The sequence below is a fragment of the Petaurus breviceps genome, unplaced genomic scaffold (assembly GCF_028583685.1).
Source record: "Petaurus breviceps papuanus isolate PSGF00001 unplaced genomic scaffold, PetGlider_PUasm1.0 189, whole genome shotgun sequence".
NCBI classification, from domain to species: Eukaryota; Metazoa; Chordata; class Mammalia; order Diprotodontia; family Petauridae; genus Petaurus; species Petaurus breviceps.
Window position 1 is genome coordinate 5,195,639 of NW_027185809.1, and position 15,336 is coordinate 5,210,974.

Below are 15,336 nucleotides of genomic sequence, written 5' to 3' on the forward strand. Positions count from 1 at the left end.
GAAGAGCCTTCTAGGCATGAGAGACAGGCAATAAAAATCCCCAGTATTGGGAGATGGAATGTCATATGTAAAGAAGGGCAAGGTGGCCAGTGTCACTAGAGCAGAGTATGTGAAAGAGAGAAAAATGTAAGAAAACTAGAAAGGTTGGAAAGAGTGAGGTTACAAAGGGACCAGACCCCTTGGAAAGATTCCCCTAGAAAGGAGTAGGAACCCTACAATTAGAATATCAAAGGGCTATAAGGAACCTCAGGGTACATCTAGGAGTCCCCTCTACAGGGAACAAGGGGTAGATCAGGAAAGGTCATTCAGCCTTGGCTTGAGGACTTGCAGTAATTGCCTTCAAAAGGGCAGGTAGGACTGTCTGATCCCCAAAGAGTTTTCAGCTGCTGTGATGCCCACTGCCTTCTACTTTAGGCCTCCAAATGATTTATCTCACCCTCTCCTATCTATAAACTTGTTTTGAAAGACATTTTCCCAACTCCTTCAAAACCATTTAATTTACTAGTTCATCATTTATGTCTTCTCATTAGGTTATAATCTTTACAGTTGTTAATTTCCATTTCACTTTCTGTAGTAGGAAAAACCTATCCAGGGAAAACTGTTATTGTTGTTACTAATAACAAGTCAGAAGTAATCATCCTCAAGCTTTGTTTTCTGTGTCGAGCTTTAGTTTTGTCTAAGGACAATGAAAGGCCCAGAGAAAGGGCAAAAAAGCAAAGCCCTAAAACTTCAGCTTGCTAATTCAGTCTGTAAGGGATTGGGCCACATGATTTGCTTGATCAACATGATGAGCTCCAGGTAATGTCATTGTTCTGGAGTTTGGAGACTATCTCCTTGTAGAGGGTGTGGATATGCCCATTGACACCTTGGGAGGACTAAGGACATCCTCTGATCTAAAGGTAGGTATTCAGCTATATATTTGCTTCAGCAAATAATGAATCAGGTGAAGGGGTTACATGTATTCCAATTTGTACTATTTGAAGTTATAATTATGTAAAATATGATCATAGGTTCCAAAGATGGAAACATGCAGAGCAAATATAAATAATGGTATCACTTGATTATTCACACTAATCCTAGCTCTAGCTTAAATGACTAAGTTTAATGACTCTTAAATGACTTGAGTTTAAATGACTAAGATGAATAGGTTGTCTCCCATTGTTGTAGAATAGTCTCTTATTACACAAAGGGGTGAAGGAGCCACCCTTTTTTGCTGACTTATCAACCATCTGAAGCCATTTTGTGTGTGTCAGCTTCTTTCTAGAGTCTTTTTCTCCCTTCAAAGACCTGAAGGGAATCTGGAATTGTATTCAGCATTTAAAGCTGGATTCCAGAAGACCAGGATCTCTCATGAAGGCTCATAAAATTGAATAATCGATCTCCAACAATAAGGAGAGTTTTATGCAAGTGGTCTTTGAGGTATGGATTACATACCTCCCTTGGGTGGAAACTCTTTGCAGCACCTTACAAAGATCAACTGGCACAAGCTCAAAACCTATCATTATATAATAAAAACAAAAACACCAGCTCTTTAACACAACAAAGGTGATTTTCCCAGTGTCCCAGGTAACCAACTTATGGTACTATTGAAACTAAAATAAAACAAATGTGCATTAACAGTACATGCAATAGACATGTCATCGTCTGGAGCATCACCTAAAATGGTACTCCAATGACAACACGCCTGACTACATATAGGACATGAATACATACGCATTTCAAAAGTGCACACATACCTTTTTCACACAGCAACGAATCAAACACAATGAGCGTGGCTAAATAACAAAACAAAGCTAGCGAACTGCAGCAATAACACTATCAATAGGCATGTATGTATATATACACATATGTATACATACCTATATAATACAGCTTAACTGTAAGCACTAGCATATATTCAAAATAATCAGCAGACATTGCTATAGCATAAAGAAACAAGCCTACTCAAACATGCAGCAATGTGCTGCTATAAACAAATACAATTACATGCATGCACATTTCACATGGGCATCTCTAATATGGTCATCTAGATACAAGTATCTTCAGGTTTACCTGTAACCATCATAGCTTAACCTAGGGACTTGCCATTAGGTCTATTCCTGCTACTGACTGATCCCTCTGTTCCTGCACCTGAGCTCCACATAGGGAATCCTACCCTTACCTGCAGGTGCTCTGCCAAAGGAATATAAATTTTGATCGCTGAGACCTCACAAAGAATCTAGGGGTTTGCAGGCTAGATTTCTTTTGATTTTCATTTTTTTTTTTGCTTTTTTTTTGGAAGGCACTTGGGGTTAAGTGACTTGCCCAAGGTCACACTGCTAGTTTTTGTGTTTAAGTGTCTGAGGCCGGATTTGAACACAGGTAGCCCTGACTCCAGGGCACATGTTCTATTCACTGTGACACCTAGCCTCCCCTTTTGATTTTTACTAATGACCATACCTTAAACCATAAATCACTGATGGGACAACAAGCTTGGTCTTTGTTTAGGTTTTGATAGCTCAGAGTAAGTGTAAATAGCACTTGTTTCTGTTTTGGGCAGAAACCCTGGGGGTCTTCCCCTCCCCAGACTGTTGTTTTTTTTTTCTTTTTTGTTGTTGTTGATGGGGTTTTTTTGTAGCTAGATAAAAGAAACCATTTTTGGCCTCATTACTTACCTAACCTTAAGCACTGAAAGGGCTTTGCCTCAGACAAACTGAGACCTGGGAAAGACTTTGTGTGTATATACATATATATGTATGTATGTTTTTAAAAGACCAAGGTCTGCATCAGGGATTACCCAGAAGACTCTGGAGGAGAAACTGAGGGTGGTGACTTTGGGGATTTTTGGCTTTATTAATTTGTTTGTTTACAAGATTCATTTACACAATCCCTTGAGTTTCAAATTTTCTCTCCCTCCCCTGTCCCTCCCTGCCCCCATGGCAGCATACCATCAAGTACAGGATCTGAAAATATTTTCACATTAGACATTAGTCAGGTTATAAAGGATTGTAGTGGATGGAATGAACAATGGGAAAGAAGAAACAAAACCAAACAAGAAAAAGAAAGAGAGCAGGTAGTTTGCTTCAATCTGCATTCAAACTCTGTTCTTTCTAGTTCTTTCTCTGAATATAGACATCTCTCTTCATCATGAGTTTTTTGGAGTTGTCTTATAACCCTGTATTGCTGAGAAGAGTGCAGTCTATCAAAGTTGGTCATCACACATACGTTGTGTCTGAAATTGTGTACAAATTTTTCCTGGTTCTGCTCTTCTCACTCAGCATCAGTTCGTATAAGCCTCTCCAGGTAAATATGAAGTCCATCTGCTCCTCATTTCTTATAGCACAATAGTATTCCATTACATTCATATACCACAACTTGTTTAGTGATTCCCCAACTGAAGGGCATCCCATTAATTTCCAATTCTTTGCCACCACAAAAAGAGCTGCTATAAATATTTTTGTACATGTGGGTCTTCCTCCCACTTCTATGGTCTCTTTGGGATACAACCCTAGAAGTGGTATTGTTGGGTCAAAGGGTATGAAATTATTTATAACCCTTTGAGCATAGTTCCAGATTGCTCTCCAGAATGATTGAATCAGTTCACAACTCCACCAGCAATGCATTAGTGTTCCAATTTTTCCACATCCTCTCCAGCATTTGTCATTTTCCTGTTTTGTCATCTTAGCCAATCTGAACAGGGAGATGTGGACCTCAGAGTTGTTTCGATTTGCATTTCTCTAATCAATAGTGATTTAGAGCATTCTTTCACATGCTTATAGATATCTTTAATTTCTTCCTCTGTAAACTTCCTGTTCATATCTTTTGACCATTTATCAATTGGGGAATGACTTGTATTCTTACAGATTTGACTCAATTCTCTGTATATTTTAGAAATAAGGCCTTTATCAGAGACATAGGTTGTAAAAATTCTTTCCCAATTTTCCACTTCCCTCTTAATCTTAGTTACATTGGCTTTGTTTGTATAGAAACTTTTCAATTTAATGTAATCAAAATTATCCATTTTGTATTTTATAATGCTCTCTAATTCTTGTTTGGTCATAAAGTCTTCCCCTCTCCATAAATCTGACAAGTAAACCATTCCTTGCTTTCCCAGATTGCTTACAGTATCAGCCTTTATACCTAGATCCTGCACCCATTTAGACTTGATTTTGGTATATGGTATTAGATAATGGTCTATGTCCAGTTTCTGCCATACTATATTCCAGTTTTCCCAGCAGTTTTTGTCAAATAGTGAGTTCTTACTCCAAAACTGGGGTCTTTGGGTTTATCAAGCAATAGATTACTATAGTCATTGACTGCTGAGTCTCCTGTACCCAATCTATTCCCTTGATCCACTACTTTATTCCTCAGCCAGTACCAAGTAGTTTTGATGACTGCTGCTTTATAATACAGATTAAAATCTGATATGGCTAGGCCACCTTCCCAAATATTTCCTAGCATTTCTTTTCATTAATTCCCTTGATATTCAGGACCTTTTGTTCTTCCAAATGAATTTTATTACTATTTTTTCTAGCTCTATAAAGTAATTTTTTGGTAAATTGATTTGTATGGCACTAAATATGTAATTTAATTTAATTTCTCTAATTTATTTATGTATGCACTCAGAGATATAAAACTCCCCCTAAGAACTGCCTTTGCTGCATCCCACAAGTTTTTATATGTTGTCTCATTATTGTCTTTCTCTTGAATTAAGTTACTGATTGTTTCTGTAATTTCTTGTTTGACCCACTCATTCTTTAGGATTAAATTATTTCATTTCCAATTAGTTTTTAGTCTATTTTTCCATGGCCCTTTATTACATATAATTTTTATTGCATCATGATCTCAGAATGATGCAATTAATATTTCTGCCTTTCTGCGCTGAATTGCGAAGTTTTTATGCCCTAGTACATGGCCAATTTTTGTGTATGTGCCATGTACTTCTGAGAAGGTATATTCCTTTTTATCCCCATTCAGTTTTCTCCAGAGATCTATCCTACCTAGCTTCTCTAAAATTCTTTTCACCTCCTTAACTTCTTTCTTGTTTATTTTGAGGTTAGAATTATCAAATTCAGAGAGGGGGAGATTGAGGTCCCCCACTAGTATAGTTTTCCTATCTATCTCTTCCTCTAATTCCATAAACTTCTCCTCTAGGAATTTGGATGCTATACCACTTGGTGCATCTATGTTAAGTAATGATATTGCTTCATTCTTGATGTTGCCTTTTAGTAGGAGTTTCCTTCCTTATCTCTTTTAATTAGACCAATTTTTGCTTTTGCTTTATCTGAGATAAGGATTGCTACCCCTGCTTTTTTCACTTTAGCTGAAGCATAATATATTCTACTCCAGCCTTTTACTTTTACCCTGTGCATATCCCCCTGTTTCAAATGTGTTTCTTGTACACAGCATATTGTAGGATTATGGTTTTTAATCCATTCTTCTATCTGCCTCTGTTTTATGGGAGAGTTCATCCCATTCACATTCACAGTAATAATTACTATCTGTCTCTTTCCCTCCATCCTATTCCCTCCCCTGATTGTGTTTTTGTTTCTTCTTTCTCCTTTCCCCTCCTCAAGGGTTTTCCTTTTGACCACTGCCTCCCTCAGTATTCCCTCCCCATAAGCCCCACTCTTTACCTACACTTTCCCCTTACTACTATTTCTCTCCCTTCTAAACATCTCCCTTTTTATCCCCCCCTTACTGCTCCTACTGCCTGTAGGGCACAATGAATTTTTATACTTATCAGAGTGTATTATTCTCTCTTTGACGCCAAACCAATGAAAGTAAATTTCATACAGTGTTCCTCTCCCTCCCTCCTTTCCCTCTATTATAATGAATTTTTGTGTCTTTTCACATTAGAATCTTAAACTTAACTGATTATGTTGATCCCTCTTTGAACCAGAACCAATGAGAATAAAATTCATATGATGTTCATCTCCCTCCCTCTTTACCCTCTACTATAGTATGTTTTTATACCTCTTCATGTGGCATAATTTACCTTTTTCTGCTTCATCCTTTCCTTTTCTCCATTACAATCCCTTTGAACCCCTTAATAAGGTTTTTTTTATCATCAGATTAGTTCATTTATACCCATGCCCTCTATGTATGCATATCCCTTTTAAAGGTCGTGATAATAACATATATTTCAATATTGCAGGTATCAGCTTCTCATATAGGGATGTAAACAGTTTGCTTTTATTGAATCCCAAGTTATGTGCATGTGTGCATGTGTGTGAGTGGGTGTTTTCCTTATTTACCTTTTCATGTCTTTCTTGAGTCTTGTAATTGGAGATCAAATTTTCCATTGAGCTCTGGCTTTTTCATCAGGAAAGTCTGGAAGTTCCTTATTTCATTAAATGACCATCTCCTTGCTTTAAAGATTATGCTCAGTTTTGCCGGGTAGTTGTTCCTTGGTTACAGTCCTAACTCCTTATGAAATATCAAATTCCAATACCTCTGATCTTTTAGTTTTATTTTGTTTTGTTTTGTTTTGCTTTGCTTTGCTTTTTAGAGGTGGGAAGGCAGGGCAATTGGGGTTAAGTGACTTGCACAAGGTCACAAGTGAGGCTGGATTTTAACTCAGGTCCTCCTTACCCCAGAGCTGGTGCTCTATTTCACTGTGTCACCTAGCCCCCTCCCCCACTACCCCCTCTGATCTTAATGTAGAAGCTGCTAGGTCCTGTGTAATCCTGACTGTAGTTCCATGATATTTGAATTGTTTCTTTTGGGCTGTTTGTAATATTTTCTCCTTGACCTTGTAATTCTGGTATTTGACTACTATGTTTTTTGGAGTTTTCCATTTAGGATTTCTTTCAGGAGGAGTCTGGTGAATTCTTTCGATAACTATTTTACCTTCTGATTCTAGGACTTCAGGACAGTTTTCTTTGAAAATCTCTTGGAGGATGTTGTCCAGGCTGCTTTTTTCATCATGGCTTTCCAGTATACTGACTAATAATTCTTAGGATATCTCACCTGGATCTGTTCTCCAGGTCACTTGTTTTTCCAGTGAGGTATTTTACACTTTCTTCTAATTTTTCAATCTTCATGTTTCGCTTGACTGACTCTTGATGCATCATGGAGTCCTTAGCTTTGATTTGACAGATTCTAATTTTTAGTGAATTATTTTCTTTGGTTAGTTTTTGAACCTCCTTTTTTAGGGAATTATTTTCTCAGGTTAGATTTTGAACCTTCTGTCCCAGTTCACAAATTTTACTTTTTAAGGATTTGTTTTCTTCAGTGAGATTTTTTTTCCAGTTTGGTCACTATAGATTTAAATTTATCTTTCACCTCTCTAATTTGGCTTTTAAAATCTTTCTTGAGGGGTGGCTAGGTGATGCAGTGAATAGAGCATTGGCCCTGGAGTCAGGCGGACCTGAGTTCAAATCTGGCCTCAGATGCTTAACGCACACACACACACACACACACACACACACACAAATAAAAATAGCCGTGTGACTTTGGGCAAGTCACTTAACCCCAAATGCCCTCCAAAAAAATATTTCTTGAGCTCCTCCAAGAATGTTTTTTGGGCTTGAGGCCAGTTTATATTTCCTTCTGTGGTCTCAGGTGTGAGTATAGAGTCCATGTTGTCTTCTGTATTTGGTTGTTCTTGCTTGCTATAATAAACTCAGATTGATTTTCTTGCCTTTCCCTTCTCAGCTTCCTTCTTTCCCATTGTGATTTCCTATTTCCTGACTTCTCAGGCTGGGAGCAAAGGGCCTGATTGTTGACTTTGTGTGCTGTAGCTTCTGTGTGTCTAGACTAAGGCCAAGGCCAGGATTCTCAGTGTTTTACCTGAGTTACCCTGAGGCTCACAGAGTAACCTGTGGTGGAAGGGTGGTCTAGCCACTTCAGATTTCTGCCTCTATGCCCCTGGGATACAGCTCAGGCAGGCTCAGCAGCTGGCAGCCAGCAGCACTGGTCTCTGCAGATTCCTCTGGTGGTGCTAAGGTCCACCTGGGCTTGTGCTATTAATGCTTGCTGGCTCCACCACCCTGGGCTTTGGGAGCTCCTGCTGGTCAGCTGAGAAGGGACTTCTTGGGACCCCTCCCACCCTTCACTTCAGACTCCTTACTGTCTCAGTTACACCCTGTCTCAGCGACTCCTAAGCCTGAGGCTATTTTAGCAATTTCAGGATTTTACTCTAGTTAGGACATTTATCTCTGGGTTTTCTGGGTCAGGGAGGGGGAATCAGAGCAGCTAGGGTTTACTTTGCCATCTTGTTTTCTATAAATTCAGGTAGTTGATTTTTAAACTTCCAGGCTGTGGGCTGATAGCCCCAGGAGAAGCTGCAGTCACTACTGTGGGCCCTGCACTTTCTCTTACCCAGCTCCAACTGATCCTCCCTCCTACAGTGAGAGGCTTCAAATCGCCCTTGGGGTGGGTGAGTCTGCTGGCTAGGGCTCCTTCTCACTCCGCTGTAATCTGCCCTCAGGTCCTCACTGGTGCAGGCCCCAGTGCTCCACACTCCTCCTGCCCAGACCTATGTGGGTACTTTCCTGGGCTAGGAATCTGCCATGCTCTATCTCCCAGTTGATTCCGTCTCTCTAAAATCTGTTCAGATTCACTTTTTAAACATTAGTGACTAAATTCATGGAGGAGCTCAGAAAAATTACTGCTTCTATCCCACCAACTTGGCTCTGCCTGAGGCTGATGACTTTGCACAGTCCTGCCTCATTTAAATTCAATTAATTTACAAGTCATGGCATCACCTTCCTGGTGTCATTGGGCCTCTTCAAGAACCAAGGACAAACAACAATACCTGAGCTAGCAGTTGGTGTGAGGTGACCATAAAGATGTTGATAGATTTATTTGTCCATACCTGGGCTGGCAGTCATATTATATTGTTTATCAGTTTACTCATGCTCTGTGGGCTGACTCTGTGTTCTGGAAGTCTCTGTAGCACTTTTGAGTAGGAAAGGAGTTGCCTCTGGGCTCGGTTCTCCTGCCTTATAATCATATACACACTTTTACTAGTCACATCATTTTCAGTACCTATATCTGGATCAGACAGTATTTAAATAGCTGGTGGGACCAGTCTCTTTTCTTCAGCCTTTGCATAGATAAGCGTCCATCAGTTCACTGTACCTGCTCATTAGAATTCAGTCAGTAATTCTGATTGGCCCCCCTCCATTCTCTGGTGCTATTTTGTAAGCATGCAAATTGACTGGTCTCTCCATAACTTTGTAGGTTTTAGCTTTCTATTGATCAGCTAACTAGTAAATTTCTTAAATGCCAACAGTAGAAGGAGAAAACAATTCGATCTCCTTGTTGAAGATCTTGATACCATAGTCTGACACCATAATGTCCTTTGTTCCTTTCACAGCTCCTTTGAGCTGAAGCTCTGGCTTGTTGATTGGTATCTCTCAGCTTATCCTTTAACCAAGAGATGCACTGAGAGTATAGAGAGCTTGAGTGTCCTCCTTTATTTCATTTGAGACACCAAAACACAAGTCTATAGGTGGGCATGGTTCTCACCCAAAAATGAGCAAGTATAGTGTAAAGCAGGATTGGGGGTCTCCTTGAGGATGACAAGGAGCAGTCCTGGACTTTTTGATACCTGACAAGGCCAATATTTCCTTGAGAAGCTTGCTCTACTTTGGTCAGAATGGGTCATGACAAGGAATCCATATACTGAAAAAACTTTTCCCATAACACTTTAGCAACAGTAGATACTTTTTTGTTTCTTTGTTTCTAGTTTGGTATGCTTGTGCATATATGATGAAATGGTTAGTCACCACAAAGATATGACTCATTTTTTTTTAAAGAAATCGGGGTTAAGTAACTTGCTCAAGGTTACACGGCCAGTTATTTCTGGGTGTGGTGCTGAGTGTCTGAGCCCGGATTCAATCCCCAAGTCATCCCGACACTGGAGCTGGTGCTCTTACTCGCTGTGCTACTTTGCCACCCCATATGACTCGTTTTTTAAAAATATTTCCTTCCAGGGATAGAAAATAAATACAGAGACATTCCAAAGGCTTGCTGGCAGTTATGTTCTCCAGACATGCAACGTGAATTGATAATGTTTTTCTTTATATACATTTGGCACAAGTTTCACACCTCTTGGTGATATTCGCAGTCATCTTAGGACAGTAAAGTTGGTTTTTTATCAGCTCTAGGGTCCTTTCTTGACCCATATATCCAAATTCATCATATAAGGCATTCATGGCTACTGAGCAGTATCCTTTGGTGGCACCAGCTGCTTCCTGGTTTCCTGTGTGGAATCAGCCATAGTCCAATCCAGCACTCCATTGCACAGCTCCAGCCTCTGCCAGTGCCTTAGAAGTAAAGTGCCTTCTGCCATCTGGAACTTCAGATGAAGAAGATCATTACCATGGGTTTTTTTTACTTTAAGAAAAGTATCATTTCTCTTAGTCTTTCACCAGCCATCTGTTCTTGCCTCCAGTCATAGACAGACAACTGTGGTGAGGAAGATTGGTTCTATGTCACAAGATTTTATATATATTCATTTGGCACACTGTCTAGTGGCAGTCCCAAGCTCTCAGCTTTACTTCCACCCAGTTCTAGTCTAGTATGTTGAGTGTCACAGATTGCTCTCACACATTCTTTTGGTATCACCACAACACTAGTGATCCATGGCATTCTGGACAAAGCATTTGCATCCATCCACCTTAGTCTTACCAGCACTACAGTATATGTTGAAATCATAATTAGTTAGTGTTTCTATACATTTCTGGCAAACGGCATCCAACTTAGCAATGATCAAGATATGAAAATGAATTTTTATCAGTCCACACTTGAGCCATTATTCCATATACAAGGTCCTAGACTTAATGGTAAGTGTAGCAAGACTCGCTGTCAGTTAAACATCTGCTGGCAGATACATTTATGGTGACCACCACTCTCTTGGTATCGTACAGCTAACAAACCTTTCAGGCTGGCATCTATGTGGAGGTTGCTCTTGAAGCAAAATACTGCAGAACCATGAGACAAAGTAAAAAATAATCCATAGCTTTTGGAAAAAACTAACCAAAACCCTCACAATTTCTTATAAAAAATAAGTGACCACAAGTTATAGCTACCTTCCTGTGGATGGATTCCCACATGGTAATTCTGCTTTTCTCAGAGTGAAAAGGTACTATGATAGAATTGTATCTATCTGTTCCCCTAAATATTATTAATTTAGAGCAAGTTATATATCCAAGGCTTAACTCCTTTCCCACCAAATGCCAATCCTACTATGAATGCATGTAATGAATTGGCAGTGAATCCATTTATCCTCATTGAGAGCAGAACAGAAATCAGAGAAATGTACATCAGAGAACAGGTACCAGACAGTACATAAAGCAAATGAGTTTTCCCATTTGGAGTAAGATAATTCAGTTCATCTAAGAGAGAGAATCTCAGATCTCACTGAAAGGGAAATTCCCCCAAAATCTCTAGTGTCATTTGTTAGGGACAAGGACATGATAGAGGTTGCCAGTTCCTCTACCTTGTCAACTTCTCTCCAGAGTCTTTCTCTCTTCAGGGACGAGAAGAGAGTCTGGAGCCATGTGTCTTCACTTTCAAAGCTGGAAGCCAGAGGACCAGGATCTCTTTTCTCTCAAGCTCTCACCAGTACCACCCTTCATGCAGACATGGAGCATTAAATAAACAATCTTTGCCAATGAGAAAACTTTTATGCAAATGGCCTTTGAGCCATGGATTATATTCGTTTCCTCTATTTCACCTTGTCTACAAGATACTGACTAAGGAACAGACCTAGGAATGGACATAGATTCTGATGGTGGAATAGATAGTTAATGACTTCCTTGAGACTGAGGCACCTATGCACTTGACCACTGGCCTGACAGAAATTGCTTTAACTTCAACTTCCTAGATAAAACATGAGGGATTTCTGAAACAATGTTTAGTCCTTAGACCCCAGTACCCTAGATGGAGAAAGATAGAGTTCAATCCTAGAATTCAGTCTTCAGAGATTTCCTGGGCAACCCTACTTCAGATGTTCCTTCACTAGCAATCTTAAATTCAAGAGTCATACAATATGGCCCTTCTAGAATAAGGAAAAGAGTTTCCTGAGCAGCAGTACCCTCTTGGAGAAAAGAAGATTTAACACAGTACCTCTGAGATTAAAGGAGTTATAAGAGATTTCACTTCAGCCTTTCCTATGACTGAGCTATTCAGATAGTATGGTACATCTTCCCTCCCCATTACCTGTCTTCATAACAAGGGACTTCAACATACATATCAATACTCCCTGAAATACACTAATCTCCCAATTCCTCAATTTACTCATTTCCTCCACCCTATCACAGCTACATAAAGAGATGATCATACATTAATTAATGGAAAATTGTCATCCACAAATGATTCACATAGTTGTGAACCCTAAAATTCCTTTACATACTCATCTTTATCTGTTGTCATTCCATCTCTCCCTCTAACTTATAACCACAAATCCTATTCTTCATCTCCACTATGACTTCTAATCCTGCAAGCTCTCTCTTTCCCAGGCTATTACCCCTGCAGTGGCTATACTTTCTTCCCTTCCCTTTTGTGACTCTTTGGTGAATCATTTAAACTCAACCTTGTCCCCTACCCTAGAGTCCCTTGACCTTCATAAATGTCCAGGATCATAACCTCCAATCTTTTTCACTTAATATAAAACAACCATTGCTACGGCAAAGAACAAAGTCACATAATACCATCCTCATATGGTGAGGACTCAAGGCCCCCCCTTCTTACAGCACTGTCTCTCTTTTGTCTCTGAAACATCACCAGGCAAGGAGTCAGTCAAAAAAGTAAAACAGGCTCTAGTAAACTAGTGCCTCTTGAATGCAGTTTCAACTACACAGCCCCACCAACCAAAGAGGCTTCTCTTCACCACATGATTAACAGACCAGAACCAGTTACAGAATGTTTCACGTGCTTCAAAGTCCACATGTGGATTACACCAGCTGTGCACTCTGCACAGACCTGTCAAGACTGAGTTTGTTTGCTACTATACATCTTTACATCAAATATCTATGATTTCACACACTCCACTGAGGCAGATTGCAACCCTTCTACATCTTAGAGTCTTAGACAATTGCCCGAAGTACAGAGAGTCTGAGTGATTTTCTAGTAGCAATACAGCCAGTAAACACCAATAATGGGATTTGATCCCAAACATTTCTGATTAAAGTTAAAAATTCTATTCAGTGCATTACACTGTCTCTCTGGAAAGCAGTTAAAATTGTGTGAATTATTTGACACTTTGAGTTAGAAGGTCTGAAAATCAAAGATTCTGTTTTCAATCCAAAAAAAAATCAGTAGGCTAGTCCAGGGGAACCTCACTGAACATCTCCTCTCTTAACTATAGCCCTGTCTATTCTGATCCTTCGACTACAGATTGAGCTCTGAATGCAGCTGAAGACCATGTCCAAAACTTACCCAGAGACTGAGCCCGAAACCCACTCACAGGTGTATTGCTTGAGAGGATACCTAATATTTAGTGCCAACAAAATTTTGAATGTAGTCCAGACTGAACTGGTCTCTAACTGGTCCAAAAGCCAAACAGAACAGCCTAGAAGCAGGTGTATGAGGACACAAAGCACTGGTATAGTTTATTTCAGAATGAGGAAAATGACTTTCAAGGAAGGAACCCCCCCAGGAAGACTTAAAATGTTGGGGTACAGGCAATGCTTATATACACAAGTGTGCTGGACTACAACATATTCATTCTTAAGTCGAGTAGCAGTTTCCCACAGCAGGCTCATTTATGGACAATGTGCAGTGTTCCTGGGTCCTGTGGGAACAGTCTCCAAGTTGATTGTCTCACAGTGGGGTACAGAACCTAGTTCAGTTCACTTAGCTGTTACAAGGAACAGGGATTGTGAGCAAATCAAGCAAGGTGGCTCTCAGGTACCTGGGAAATAGGGAGTAGTGAACACCTGGTGCTTTGTCAAAGAAATACACTTTGCCAGGGAGTGAAATCATTCAGAGCACAAAGGATTGTTGTTATGCCAAGCTCAGGGCACAGCCTGTTTTCTGGGCCTCAACTCTGTGAAAGAAGTGCCTCCAAAATATTTTGGCAATAGAAATGAAGTGAGAGATTATGGATGTCTCAGAAGAACCCATCTTCTCCTTTTTCTTCTCTTTCTCCTCCTTCTTCTCTTTCTTATTCTTCTTCCTCTTTTTAATTTTTTTCTAAAAGCTGGGACAATTTACTTTTGTCTTGTGGAGTTTTCATTTTTTATTTCTTGAAATGTAACTCTGGAAAAACAGGCTTTTTAAAGGCCCCTTGTGTTTTAAATGGAGCTACTTGCGTAGCCTTTAAACCCAAATCATTCTAGCTTTCTTTAGAATGACCAAGAGTAGGCCCAGCCTAAACCTCTGTGTCTCCTTGGTTAGGTTTTGATGGCTTGGTTGGTTGGTGGGCTGTTGTCCTTCATTCTCAAAGAGGACCAAATTACAATAGAGCCAAATTGTGGCTGATCAGACCAATACAAGCTCAGAAGGCTCTGTCACAGGTGGGGCACAAAAAGTCCATGTGAACATGTGGGGTGGATTCTCTAAATTTGCACTTGCACTTCTTTTGAACTACTTCAGTTCTGCTTCGCTCATAGAACACAGTCCCTTCTCCGATGAGGGCACACCATACTGGGCAGTCCGGTGCCAGTGTCTCCCAGTTCCATAATCAATTCCAAAGTTCTTAAGAGAAACCTTGAGAATGTATTTATATGGCTTCTTCTGACCACCATGTGAGCACTTGCCCTGCATGAGTTCTCCATAAAATAATCTTTTAGGCAAGTGTATATTTGGTTTGATGAAAATGATGGGAAAATCCAGAAGCTGCTAAATGAAAAACGAGAACTCCACAGGGTTTACCAGCAGGATAGTTCATCCATCTCTAAGAAGGCAGCATTTAATTCCAGCAAAAGTTAAGTACAAGTGGAGCTTAGAGAGATGTAGGAATCTTGGCTCAGTAAGAAGACAGATAAAATTCAGTTTTATGCTGATAATAACAATCCAATGTGTTTTTATGATACCCTGAAGGATATTTATAGACCAAAGACCTATGTTGTATCTCAACTACTCCATGCTGATGGAGTCACATTGATTAGTGATAAGGACTTGATCCTAGAGAGATGGGCTGAACTTTTCCATAAAGTTCTCAACAGACCATCAATCAATGCTGTAGCCATTGACCCTTTACCTCAGGTTGAAGTCAATCCCTCCTAGCTGAAGTTCCAACTGAAGAAGAGATTTGAAATGACATTAGGCTCCTTTTGTTTAGCACAGCACCTGGTTCTGATTGTATTCCAGCTGAGATTTACTGGGGCCCGTAGGCTGCCGGGGCGTAGGCTGGGGTGTAAAAACGGAGTAACAAAAGGCTGATTCGAGAGGTAACAATCG